Genomic DNA, 13,058 nt, shown 5'->3' with positions numbered 1-13,058 from the left:
CTTTCTGACTGACGAACACCGTCCTTTTATCCCCCCGTAACTTCGCCTTTGACCCCTCCCTTTGACCTTTCACCTCGCTCCCCATTGGCCCGAGAAAAAGTGGGCGTGAAGGCTTTTGATCCACAAATTTGCATATATCGATCGTTCTGGAGGTGGGGCCAAATCGCCCCTCGCTCACCGATTGGACGGCAAAAAAGTGGGCGTGTGTCGTTTTTGATCCGTTTTTGAAGCAGAAAATCCGTGATTTTGTACACGCTGTTCGACGCGCGTTCTGCATGAGTCCAACACCGGTACCCACAGCGGGGCAAGAACGGTGGCGATGCTACGGTTGTGAGGTGTGCGTGAAGGTCGTGGCGGTTGTGGTGAAGCGGTGGTTGTGGTCGGTGGTTGATGTTGTGGTTGTGATCATGGCGGTTGGTCCAAAATAAAGATAGTAAAAGAAAAACGGCTATCCTGAAGAGTCGCAGCACGTATAAATGACATGTATTCCCACTAGACAACGGGTTTGGGCCTAACTACACATGCACTTACCGAGATACCTCACCTAAGGGACCTGAATGGTGGTTTGCGAATTTGGTAACCACAACACTAGCCCCTTCCCTTTTTACAGACTCGTCCCGAGTCGTCAAATTTTCGTGTGCCATCATGTGTAGTTTTCCCCTAGTACACTTTACCTACGGATCCCTGAGTGCGACATTCATGGTATTCGTGTCCCCAAAATAAATAACCTGAGGGCTGCGTAACTACCTAAACAAACTCACTCACACGGACGACTTAAATAAAATTGCCGGCGCTAAGACATACATGCCGGGGGCGCACTCATATTTACAGTACATCTTACCTTAACTTACAAATTTTACACTAAACCATGGCCCAGGATCATTGAACTCTGCAAAAGAAAGCAGTTAGCAGGGAGCCAGGCTGCCCGCATGCAGTCTCTGGCTCAAAACAATGCAGGTGACAGGGAACGTGGCTGGCTGCTCACACGCAGTCCAAGGCCTTCCCTTTTGAACTGAACTCAGTGAACCACAACGGTGCTTGGGCTGCACAACGCAGTCTCCGTGCCAGCTCAAGTGGCACACGCAATGAACACAACGAATGGATGCATGAACGGTTTGAACTGAATGCAGTGAACCACAACGGTGCATGGGCTGCACAACGCAGTCTCCGTGCCAGCTCAAGTGGCACACGCAATGAGCACAACGAATGAATGGATGAATGGATGGACGCAAAACACGGTGCACGGGCTGCCACTGCAGGCCCGTGTTGTAGCTGCCAACAGGGCAGTTCTCGCAGCTTGCAAACTGTTGCCTTGATCCTGGCGCACATGGAAATGAACAGGGGGGGGCAAAGCAAAATTGAACGGGGCTGGTGAACATGGGCAGTGGGCATGGCATGGCAAAGGTGCAGGCAACACAGCCCGCAGAATAAGGCCGCTGCAGGCAAACTCAGCCCGCAGAACCAGGCCGGCACAGGCCTCGAAGAAAAACAGCCAGCAGATGAACTGGCCGGCACAGGCCTTGCAGTAACACAGCCAGCAGATGAAGCTGGCCAGCTTTTGCCGTCAGTGGAAGTTGGTGGAGGGAGTGCGGTGGTGCTGGCCACTTGGAAGGCGGGCTCGGACCTACCTACCCGTCTCCCTCCCAACCTATCGCCTTTGCCTGTCACTGTACATACCCACTCCCTTAATTTGTCAAACCCCAATTTAGCCCCAACTTATTTTTTTGTTGTTTTTATTTTTACTCCCCCACTATAAATCGTCCCCTAACCCCCTTTATCGTCCTTGTTCGGCTAACCTATTCTGTCACCTAGCCTACTCCCAACCCCTACGTTCCCTTCCCGGAGGGGAATAAGGGAGAGCTAACATCCCGTGTCGAGGCCCAACGAAGCCTCAGAATGGCCTCCCCAGAGTTCGGCGATCTAACCCAAAGTGGGTCCAGCGGCCCACAACGACAGCGAGGGGATGGATGGTGCGGAGGGGTACATCTCCTAATCTACCCTAACCATTTAACTGCTAAACTACCCCGGGGCTTTCAACAAGCGCCTCTCGCTTAAACTATTGGTTCTAACAACCCAGATTCCCGTCGCCTGTGTTGGTGTCCTTACAATTTCGGGCCTCGCCCCCCAATTTTCTCTCCGTGCCCTCACACGGTCTCCTGGCTGGGACACGTGGCTCCCTTTGGCAGGCACGACCCTCTGCCGAATCTCCCGCTATGGCACCCCCGGGCACTACACTGCCTCCGAGCCTACCAGCTCCCTAACACCGGGGAGTGCCCCCATGGCACCTCCCCTGAAACGCACACGTGGCAGGCCGGCCTCCCGGGCCCCTTTCGGAGGGTCACCGCTGCCCACAACACTGCCCACGCGGGTAATGGCGCCCGGGCGCCCCGCACCAAGCAGGCGCACCCGTGCCCACTACTCTATCCCGGCCCCCCATGGGCCCATGGCCTACCGCGGCCGACTAGCCTGGTGCCCGGGGTACCCACTCAGCGATACTCACCTTTCGCAGCCACGCTCCCAAGCCCGTCAACAGGGCTCCTGCACCCCTCCAAATGGGTCTCGAGCCTACTTTCCCACCAACAACAAAACGACCTCCATTTTTCAATTTGACTAACCCAACTGACTCAATCTACACTGACCCCGGGGGTCCCTTGGGCGGGAGTCACTCCTCCCCCCAATCACTCATCGCACCATGCATTCCCCATTCGCTCCACTCACACAGACCCGCTGGCCTCACTCACTCAACAAGTACTCACCTCACAACTCACCAACAACTCTTCAACACACACACCACTGAACTCTGCCATCCTTCTAACTACATCCCCTAACTAACTCGTGCTCCCACGTCGTCCCTTACACTATAGCACGTTCCATTTAACACTACGTAGCTAAACTACGTCCCCTCTACACATTCACAAGTCTGTCACTGTCTTCAAATCATTCATTTTATTTCCCAACCTAAATCTGGCTACAATCCCTCTACCTAATCCATTCCACGGACTCCATGAGGACTTACCCCTGCCCCATGAAGTCGGTCTAACTAAGCTAACCCTTCCCCCTAACTAGTTTTCATCCTGTGCCCAGGTAAGGGGGTCTTTCACCCCTTGCCCAGAAATCCTGTACACCCGAAAGTGAGGCTTGCTTCTCCTTTTTTTCTCTTTACATGCGCAGCACCTGCGCGGCAACTCAGAGCTCGCGCACTTTGCACCTGCCCGTGACGTCATGCAGCTGCACGTGTTCCTCGTCCCTCCTTGGACGGGACCATCCGGCAGAGATACCCCTCCTGCCGGATTCCAACCCCACGTGCAGCCATGACGTCACCGTGCGCATAAAAAAAACAAGCCCCACGTCTCGAGGGGTTCCCCACGCGAACACATGTGCTTTGCCCGTTGGAGCTTAACACACACGATCGCGTGGAGAACCCGTCCGGTCCAAATCCATTTACCTGCCTAAACTTTGTCCGTCCGCGGGATCGGCAAATCCACCGCGTGCGTTTCCGGACCGGGACTTCACTCTCGCAAGCGAGCACGTGGCGGTCTCGTGCGTTGCACAGCACGAACCGCGTGCTCACTGCTGGGTGAACCCGGCACGGTCCTCGAAACAGCTACAGCCGCTACTCGGCTTTCTTTCCTCTGTCGCCTTCGTCGTCTCCATTCAACCCACGCACACCTGCGTGTCACGACGCACACAGTCCACACAATCACATTCACACCGGGAGATGCGGCTGCGTGCTCCCGCATGCCAACCGACATCTCCCTCACATACCGCTCTCTCACACACACGGTCTCCCTGGCACACAGCGACCTTGCACACGGCCGTTCACTCACGCGTGCGGGGGCACTCACCCGCGGTGCCTCACTCGCACTCCGTGCCTCATCCACACACGGTGCCTCACCCACACACGCGGGGGCACTAACCCGCGGTGCCTCACTCATACTGGCCGTTTCACTCACACACCATGTACTCACCTCACACGGTGCCTCATCCACACACGGCGTGCTGGGAAGCACGTACTCCGGCACCATCGCCACCACACCAATCACACACGGGGTCGCTTCCACACACGGGGACGCACTCACACCTTGCACCACACACACAGGGACAACCACACTGGGGATTCGTGTCCCCACAAGGGTCTCCTGGGCCTCTACACCCCCCAAGCTCGCCGTGCACCTGTCCACAGCACTCGTCCCCTCAACCTCGCAAAGCACGACCGAACTCACCTGGTCGTGACTCGCCTCAAGGGGGCAGACTCCCTCCCCTCGTTCCTGGAGGAGGCCATCCAACTGCTCGCACCGGGTCCCTGCCCAGTCCGCCAGCTCACCCCCATTATCCTCCACTACCTCCGTGTGTGTGTGTGCGTCACTTACCCCGTCTTCATCGTGCAGTCTTCCCTCTATCGTTCCCATCTCCCGTGTCTCTGCCAACTCGGTCACCTCTTCACCCTTTACCTCCCTTGTCTCAACTATTATTATTTCCTTTGTCGTCACCTCGTGTCTCGTCTCACACGTTTTGGTCTCCCCATTTAATTTTTCCCTTTCGGTCATCGTGACGACCCTCGCCCAACACGCCCCCCGAATTATTTTTTCACCCGCCTCCACCGCGGGCCTGTCAGCCGTTGCACCCCCTTCCAGCTCGTTTGTTCCTACACGTGGAGTCGCCATTTTTATCTCCCTGGTCACGGCCTTCATGCCCGCCTGCAGGCATCGGCCCATGTTCTGCGTCTCACCCCGTAGTTCTTTCATTTCTTCCCTCATTTGCTGTGTATTCGCATCCATCGTCGTTTTCACTTCATTTGTATTTGTATCCATCTTTTCGTTCATGCCTTTCATTTCGTTTGTATTTGTATCCATCTTTTCGTTTATTTGTTTGTTCATTGCCGCCAGCATGGCGAATAGCTGGGCCATGTCGGGTGCGCTTGGGTGAGCCGATTCGGCAGGGGTTGGGGAAGGGTCTTGGTGGAGAGGGGGGGGGGAGGTGTCATACACCGCGGCCGCTGCCGCACCCACCTCGGGCCCTGGGTTCAGTTGGGCGAGTCCGTGTTCCTGCACAATCAACATTTCCTGCACGGGGATTTCATCCTGGACCATGGATCCTACACATTCTACATCCATTTCTAATACCCCCGGCTCCCGCTCGCCTTGAGACGCCATCTTGCTTCTCGTGAAGGGTTAATTTGCTCGCTCGTAATTTGGAGGGAATCGGGGGTCGCTTCTCTCACCCCTGGACCGATTCCCGTGAATTTAGCCGGAGACAGGAGAGCCCGTTTTCCTGTTCTCCGATACCAGTGCCGCGAGGAGGGCGATGAATTTGTATCCCACTCCTGACACCAGTGTTGCGGATTTCGCGCCCGCCGGCGTGCGACGGCCACGTAACTCGAATCGCGGCACGTCGCCCACCGGACGGACAATCCAGTCGTGACCCTCTCGGACTAACGCCGGGAACCAGTCACGGGTGGACCTTTCGGTCTCACCGCGATCGAGCCAATCAGCCCCCGCGTGGGATAGGGTTGCTTGCCAAATTCGAACTACCTAAGTACCCACGCGGAGGGTAGACCGGGCGATCGCACCTCGCCGCAGGTCGACTTCGGACACGGGCCACTTAAGCGACCCGTTCCGTACTATCAGAATAACCGAGCGGTGTTATCGTCGACCTCGACGGTTCGATTAATTATCGGGCGTATTCAGCCCACTACCAACCCTTTACGTGAAGCAAGGTGGGGATTCAATGGAGGAAAAGACGAAGCGAAGCGGGAGAACAGTTCAACAATAAAGCACATTTATTCTCGGCACACGGGAAGCACACAAATACAATTCCACCAAATGCACACAAAAAAAGAAAACACAATTCCATTTACACAAAAAGCAAACATAAAAGTGAAAACACAGTGCAGAGCTAATACCGACTACCGAGCACACGGCAACACTTATACAATTCTACTTCACAGACGGCGCCGACAACACATACCCAAAACCAAGGAAAAGAAATCCCCCAAGAATGGGGCAGGCCTGAGGCCGAGACCGGGTCGGGCCTACCCGTCTGGTGATGAGACGCGGAGCGGCGATGGCCCCGCAACCCGCGGGCCTCGTGGACAGTGCCTGGCAGGGGGTGGGAACGGGGCCCCCTTGGTCGCACTATCTCAGCGCGGGGGGAAACAGGAGGGGGTTGCTGATGCTCGGGGTATAGAGGATCTTTATTATGTGCGACGAGCGTCTCCACCTCGGCCAGGTCGCGCTGTCGGCCTCCCTCGGGTGCAGCTTCCTGCACGACGCGAGCACCCCCTCGTCTGGTGTCGCCGCCTTTCCACAGCTCCGTCCCCTCCGTTCCGACTCCAACGCACACGACGAGCAGCTCCACCGCCCGCGAAGTCTTGACCCTCTGCTTCCGACTCTCCTCTTCTTGACTCTCCGACCCCGTTCTGCTGACTCTCTCGTTCCTGTTTGCGACTCTCTCTCGTTCTCCTTCGCGACCCTCCGACCCGTTCCGTTCCGTTTGCGACTCTCTCTCGTTCTCCTTCGCGACCCTCCGACCCGTTCCGTTCCGTTTGCGACTCTCCTCTTCTTGACTCTCCGACTCTCCACCCTCCGACTCTTTCTGACTGACGAACACCGTCCTTTTATCCCCCCGTAACTTCGCCTTTGACCCCCTCCCTTTGACCTTTCACCTCGCTCCCCATTGGCCCGAGAAAAAGTGGGCGTGAAGGCTTTTTGATCCACAAATTTGCATATATCGATCGTTCTGGAGGTGGGGCCAAATCGCCCCTCGCTCACCGATTGGACGGCAAAAAAGTGGGCGTGTGTCGTTTTTGATCCGTTTTTGAAGCAGAAAATCCGTGATTTTGTACACGCTGTTCGACGCGCGTTCTGCATGAGTCCAACACCGGTACCCACAGCGGGGCAAGAACGGTGGCGATGCTACGGTTGTGAGGTGTGCGTGAAGGTCGTGGCGGTTGTGGTGAAGCGGTGGTTGTGGTCGGTGGTTGATGTTGTGGTTGTGATCATGGCGGTTGGTCCAAAATAAAGATAGTAAAAGAAAAACGGCTATCCTGAAGAGTCGCAGCACGTATAAATGACATGTATTCCCACTAGACAACGGGTTTGGGCCTAACTACACATGCACTTACCGAGATACCTCACCTAAGGGACCTGAATGGTGGTTTGCGAATTTGGTAACCACAACAATATATATATGTATATATATTTATATGTATATATATATATGTATATATATTTATATGTATATATATATATATGTATATATATTTATATGTATATATATATATATGTATATATATTTATATGTATATATATATATATGTATATATATATTTATATGTATATATATATATATATATGTATATATATGTATATATGTATATATGTATATATGTATGTATATATATATATATATATATATATATATATATATATATATATATATAGATGTATATATATATATATAGATGTATATATATATATATAGATGTATATATATATATATAGATGTATATATATATATATATATGTATATATATATATATATATAGATGTATATATATATATATATATATATATATATGTATATAATGGATGACGTGTCGTTTTCGACTATGTCAATTGGTTCAATTGCCGATGGACGCGACTGTGGGCAGTGAGACCAGCTTTGTTTGTACAAGGTCGGTCGCATACACCACAACGGAAACCAGTTTCCACTGCCTTGGATGGATCCTTCCGCCGCAGTCGCTTTTGCACAATCTCATGCTCCCGAACTTTCTCAAACCTTTGCACCCTGGTGTGTACTCTTCCCTCCACTGCTTACGATTCTTGGCAAGTTCTTCCCATGATGACTCAGGGATATCACACTCCCTCATTGTATCGACCAACATGTCCTTGAAACGTTTCCTTAGTTTACCCAACTTTCTGGACCCATTTCTTAGCTCACCATAAAAGATTGACTTGGGTAAACGCAAGTCATTCATTCTGACTAAATGACCAGACCATTGCAGATGACGCTTTCAGATGATGCTTTTAAGCTACAACACTTTGTTTTTGCCAAAATTTCGATATTCGAAACTTTTTCTGCTCTATTTGTTTTCAGGATGTTTCTCAAGCATCTTTGCTGAAATGCTTCAAGCTGTCGGATGTGTCTACTGTATACCATCTATGTCTCCGCTCCATATAGCAGTGTGCTAACAACTACTGCCCGATAGACTGCTATTTTTGGTAGCAAGTTGAATGTCATGGCTATTCCAAACCAGTTCTCTGAGCCTGCCAAAAGAAGAGCTGGCTTTGGAGATTCTGCTGACAATTTCATGATCAAGCTGTCCATCATTGGACAAGATGCTTCCGAGATATGGGAAAGTTTTGGTAGTCTTCAACTCTTCTCCATTGACAAGGATCGTGGGCGAGTGATGTGTAACAGCTGGGGGTGGTTGATACATGACTTCCGTTTTCTTTGTGCTGATCATTAGACTGAAATTAGAAGATGCGACTGCGAAAGCATTCATGAGCGATTGTAGCCCTCCTCGGTATGGGAAAATAATCTGCAATCATCGGCAAACAGGAGATCTCTAACAAGCAGGTCAATGGTTTTGGTTTTAGCCCGGAGTCGACGCAGATTGAAAATGCCACCATCTGTTTTAAATTTTATGTGAACACCGTTGTCATTTGTTTTCAAGGCTTCCTTGAGCATGGTTGCAAAGAACACCACAAATAAGATAGGCGCCACAACACATCCTTGCTTCACCCCGTTGCTGATGTTGAACGCCTCAGAGAACTTACCATCAGCACACACTCCAGCTTGCATTCCATCATGTAGCTGTTGTAGCACTCTTACAAATTTTTGTGGGCAGCCAATTTTGAGAAGAATTTGCCATAGCGCAACACGTGAGACTGTATCGAAAGCTTTAGTTAGGTCAACAAAAACCGCATATAACCCAATATTCTGCTCGATGCACTTCTCCTGAAGTTGGCGAGCTGAGAACACCATATCCTTGGAACCACGGTAACCTCGAAAACCACACTGCGACTCCGAAACATTTTCGTCTAGAATTGAATTTACGAGATGTATCTGAAGAATTTTAGTTAGTATTTTGGAGCATGAACTTGGAGGGAAATTCCTCTATGATTTCCACATTCCGAACGGCTGTCCTTCCGTTTTAAAATAGTAACAATGAGAGCATCCTTCAGTTGTTGGGGCACTTCTTCGTCTCGCCAAATATGACAATAGAGGCTGTGCAGACGTGTGATTAGATCTTCGCCACCATGTTTGAAAATCTCAGCTGGAATCCCATCCTCACCAGGTGACTTGCCGTTTGATAACAAATTTATAGCCTTATGAATTTCTTGTTCAATTGTTTCATTCGCAAGATGCTGAATCACAGGTTTTTGTGGCAGTTGGTCTACGCTGCGCTGATCAACATGCGATGGTCTGTTGAGGAGCTCGTTAAAATATTGCTTCCAGCGACCTAGTAAGTCTCTGCCTGGTTGGTTAACAATTTTCTGCCATCTTGAGATAGCAGGGGGGCACCACCATGTGCAGAAGGGCCATACAGTTTTTTTTATGGCATCATAGAAATTCTTTGAATCATTTCGATCTGCCAATTGTTGTATTTCCTGGGCTTTACGGGACAGCCACTGGTCCTTGATTTCTGTGGGCAGCCAATTTTGAGATCTGTATATTTCTGTCAAATCTGTATATTTTATCTTTTTGTTTTGGTAGCAATGTCCGAAGAGTACAGTTGCATTTGTGGACAACGTGGGGCTGGCGCAGGCAACTGGAAAGTTCAGATGCTGTTTTGATTTCGGGTACTGTGACTGTCTTTGTAGGCTTTGTTGTTGTGTCCTGCCCTGGTCTTATTTTTCGATGGCATTTCTTGATTATCTGTCGGGATGGTGGCTTAATTGCAGCACTTGTCAGACTCTTCGGATTTCGCTGCGTCGATCTGCCCAACTACCAAATTGGGACTTAGCTCGGTCCAGTAGTGTTTTTGCACAGCTCATCTTGTGACAATGGGTAGCCATTGTTGTAGTCCAGTTTCTTGTCCGTGTGTGTGTGGGCTTGCGGTATATATCTTGAGCCTATTTGGCTGTCTGGTTTCCTGGAGAGTAAGACATCCAGGAATGCCAGTGAGCCTTATTTTTCAACCTCACAAGTGAATTGGAGTTTGGGTGTCCTCAAGTTTAAGTGGGTGTGGAAGCTTTTGAGTTGGTTGGCCTTCATGTGGACAAAAGAAAACATGATCGCTCGTATGCTGCCGAGGTTAAAAGTTTAATACTTCCACCACCCATCATCATCATCATCATCATCATCATTTATGGGATGAAATGTTGCCACCATGGCACGCGTTACCAGGTTTGCAGGCATGCACACACACCCACAAAGAGTCCCTTTAAAGATCCAAATCTACCCACATGTACAACGTCCGTCTTGTAGCAACTGCAGACTGTAAATCCCGATTGTGACACAAACTGCACCACTATCGACTGTGTGGTGCTCGGCAAGTGGCTCAAGCACTCAAGCAAGCAGTCCAATGAAATGGTTGATGAGGAATGGCTTGCTTGGCAAGCGATAGCAAGCTGAATCGTAACGGCACATATCCACAAAAACTAAGCATCGCCAATTTCTTAACATTTTCACATTTCACCCCATATTTCAAGTTATTATGTGGAATCCTCCAAACTAAAATAATATTTTGATGATGTACTTTAATTAGTCGTGAGAGTAGATCATGGAAAATTGCATCATACAATGCATGAAATCGCTTCAAGCTCCGAATTTTAAAACTACAGTACTTATAAAAGTGATGGACACAGCAATACAGCGATTCGTCGGTTTGTAGATGAGGCTTTCAATGACATGAGTGAGGAAAGTAGAAACAAAACCATTTTGAGCGTTTTATTGTTAATAAACTGGTGGCCTGTTTCAACTCAAGGCATTGTTGAGCAAACCTAACTTATGGCAAATAACAACCCCTGTGAAGGAGAGCGTGGTGACCGAGAACACATGGAAGTGCCTGAGGGTGCACCTGATAAAGGGTATAATTAAATATTGCCATTAATTATCTTCAAAAGTGGTGTTTTAATTTAGTCAAACACCCAATTTTTGCTTTTGCACTTCCTTGGAGTTCCCTCAGTATGCATGCAAAGTTTCAGGCTGCTCGGTTTAATGGTTTTGGAATTATGGATGGGATAGACACACACACACACACACACACACACACACACACACACACACACACACACACACACACACACACACACACACACACACACACACACACACACACACACACACACACACACACACACACTCACTGTCATTGATTAGTATAGATAATTTTCCTTGTACAACTTTGAACGTTTTAAACTTTTGATGTACACTTGTTACACAAAAACTGTGTATGGCACATAAAACATAATTCATGAAATTTTGTTGATGTACTTGTTGCTGTTGCTTAATCCACAATTCCTCCTGGGTTTCTGGCCAAGTTGACATTTTGTGATGAGGAAACTTCGACATCAGTGGTAAAATCAATCACCACAATTACCACATTTGATTCCCAAACTATGACAATTAAATGCCAGATAATCACCTTTTTTTTCTTCTCTTTTCTTTTTTTCTCCAACCACACACATATATAAAGGTTTACAACTTTCAATGTGGGCTGGAAAGTTGAAATTTGGCATGAATTAAACTTTAAGCTACGATTCCAGGTAAAAATCACAAAGGTCAGGTCAGATATGGGAGCATGCGCCAGAGCAGCGCATCACTGCGTCCACTTTCCACCGGTATTTCAGGGGCCTCTCTCTGGCTATCCCCCAGGCAGGTGCCTGGCCCATCCCCATCTCCTTGAGATGCCGATCAACCTGTGCAACCATGAGGCACGTGGTCGGCCCATTGGCCTCCTCCACTCACGAGGCTCCCTCGCTTAAAGAATCTGGTGAACAGGATCAGCGTCAGGAAAACAAACCACATGTCCATACAGCCGCAGCTGATGCACACGGACGATGCAGGTAACAAATCTCATTTGAGTCTCTCTCAGCAACTGCTCATTGGACACAAAGTCTGACCAGCGATAGCCAAGGATTCTCCGAAGACACCTGGCACCAAAGGAATTAAAATCCCTCGTCAGAGTCCCAGTCTCACATCTTCAGAGCAAGACTGGAAGCACCAAGGACCTGAAGACTTAGACTTTCGTCCTCCTGCACAGGTACAGACAGCGCCACACCCCATGATCCACTGAATCCATGACTCCCAGGCCTAACTCAGATGTCTGTTGACCTCTGACTCACAGCCAGCAAAGACATGAATATCACTGCCAAGGTAAGTGAATCTCTCCACGACCTCAACATCCTCATCACAAATAGGCACAGAAAGGATAGCAGCATCCAAGATGTCATTGAAAGCCTGGATCTTAGTTTTGACCCAGGAAACCCGTAATCCCAGCGGCTCAGACTCCTCATTCAGCACCTCGAGGGCCCCCAAAAGGATATCTATTGTCTCCGCAAAGATGACTGCATCATCTGCAAAATCAAGGTAAGAGATCTTGACATTCCCAAATGATGCACAACAGCTTGATCTCTCCGACATCCGACCCAGAATCCAGTCCATACAAGTGCTGAAAAGTGTGTAGCCAGTAAACACCCCTGACGAACTGCAGTAACAACTGGAAATAAGTCAGAGAAGGTACTACCACCTCTCACAGCACTTTCAGTACCAGAGTAGAGTTCAAACAACATATTGATCAGTCTTGGTGGCACCCCGGGAAGACCAAGAATCCTCCAGAGGGCATCCCGATTCACTGAATCAAACACTACAGAGATCAACATAGGCTGCAAGCAGCCCCTGCCGGGACTCTCTTCTGCATTCGGTGAGGAACCGAAGAGCAAGGATACGGTCAATCGTTGACCTCTGGTGTAAAGTCTGACTGCTCTGGACGTTGGTGCTCAAGCAGATGGGTGCAAACCCAATCAAGAATAATCCGAGCAAAGACCTTTCCCGGCATTGAGAGCAGCATCACACCTCGGTAGTTGTTGCAGTCTTGGCGATCATCCTTC

General features: G+C 49.6%; 1 protein-coding gene across 1 annotated transcript in view; it reads left to right on the top strand.

Moving 5' to 3' along the window:
• Positions 1 to 13,058, top strand: part of LOC147009055 (RNA-binding protein 47-like) — a 125,015-nt gene that overhangs the window by 106,871 nt on the left and 5,086 nt on the right. The gene's annotated exons all lie outside the window — the stretch shown is intronic.

Source organism: Eptatretus burgeri, chromosome 18 (assembly GCF_056783735.1).
Source record: "Eptatretus burgeri isolate ZD-2024b chromosome 18, Ebu_testis_v1, whole genome shotgun sequence".
NCBI lineage: Eukaryota > Metazoa > Chordata > Myxini > Myxiniformes > Myxinidae > Eptatretus > Eptatretus burgeri.
This window is presented reverse-complemented; position numbering and strand designations above follow the sequence as displayed.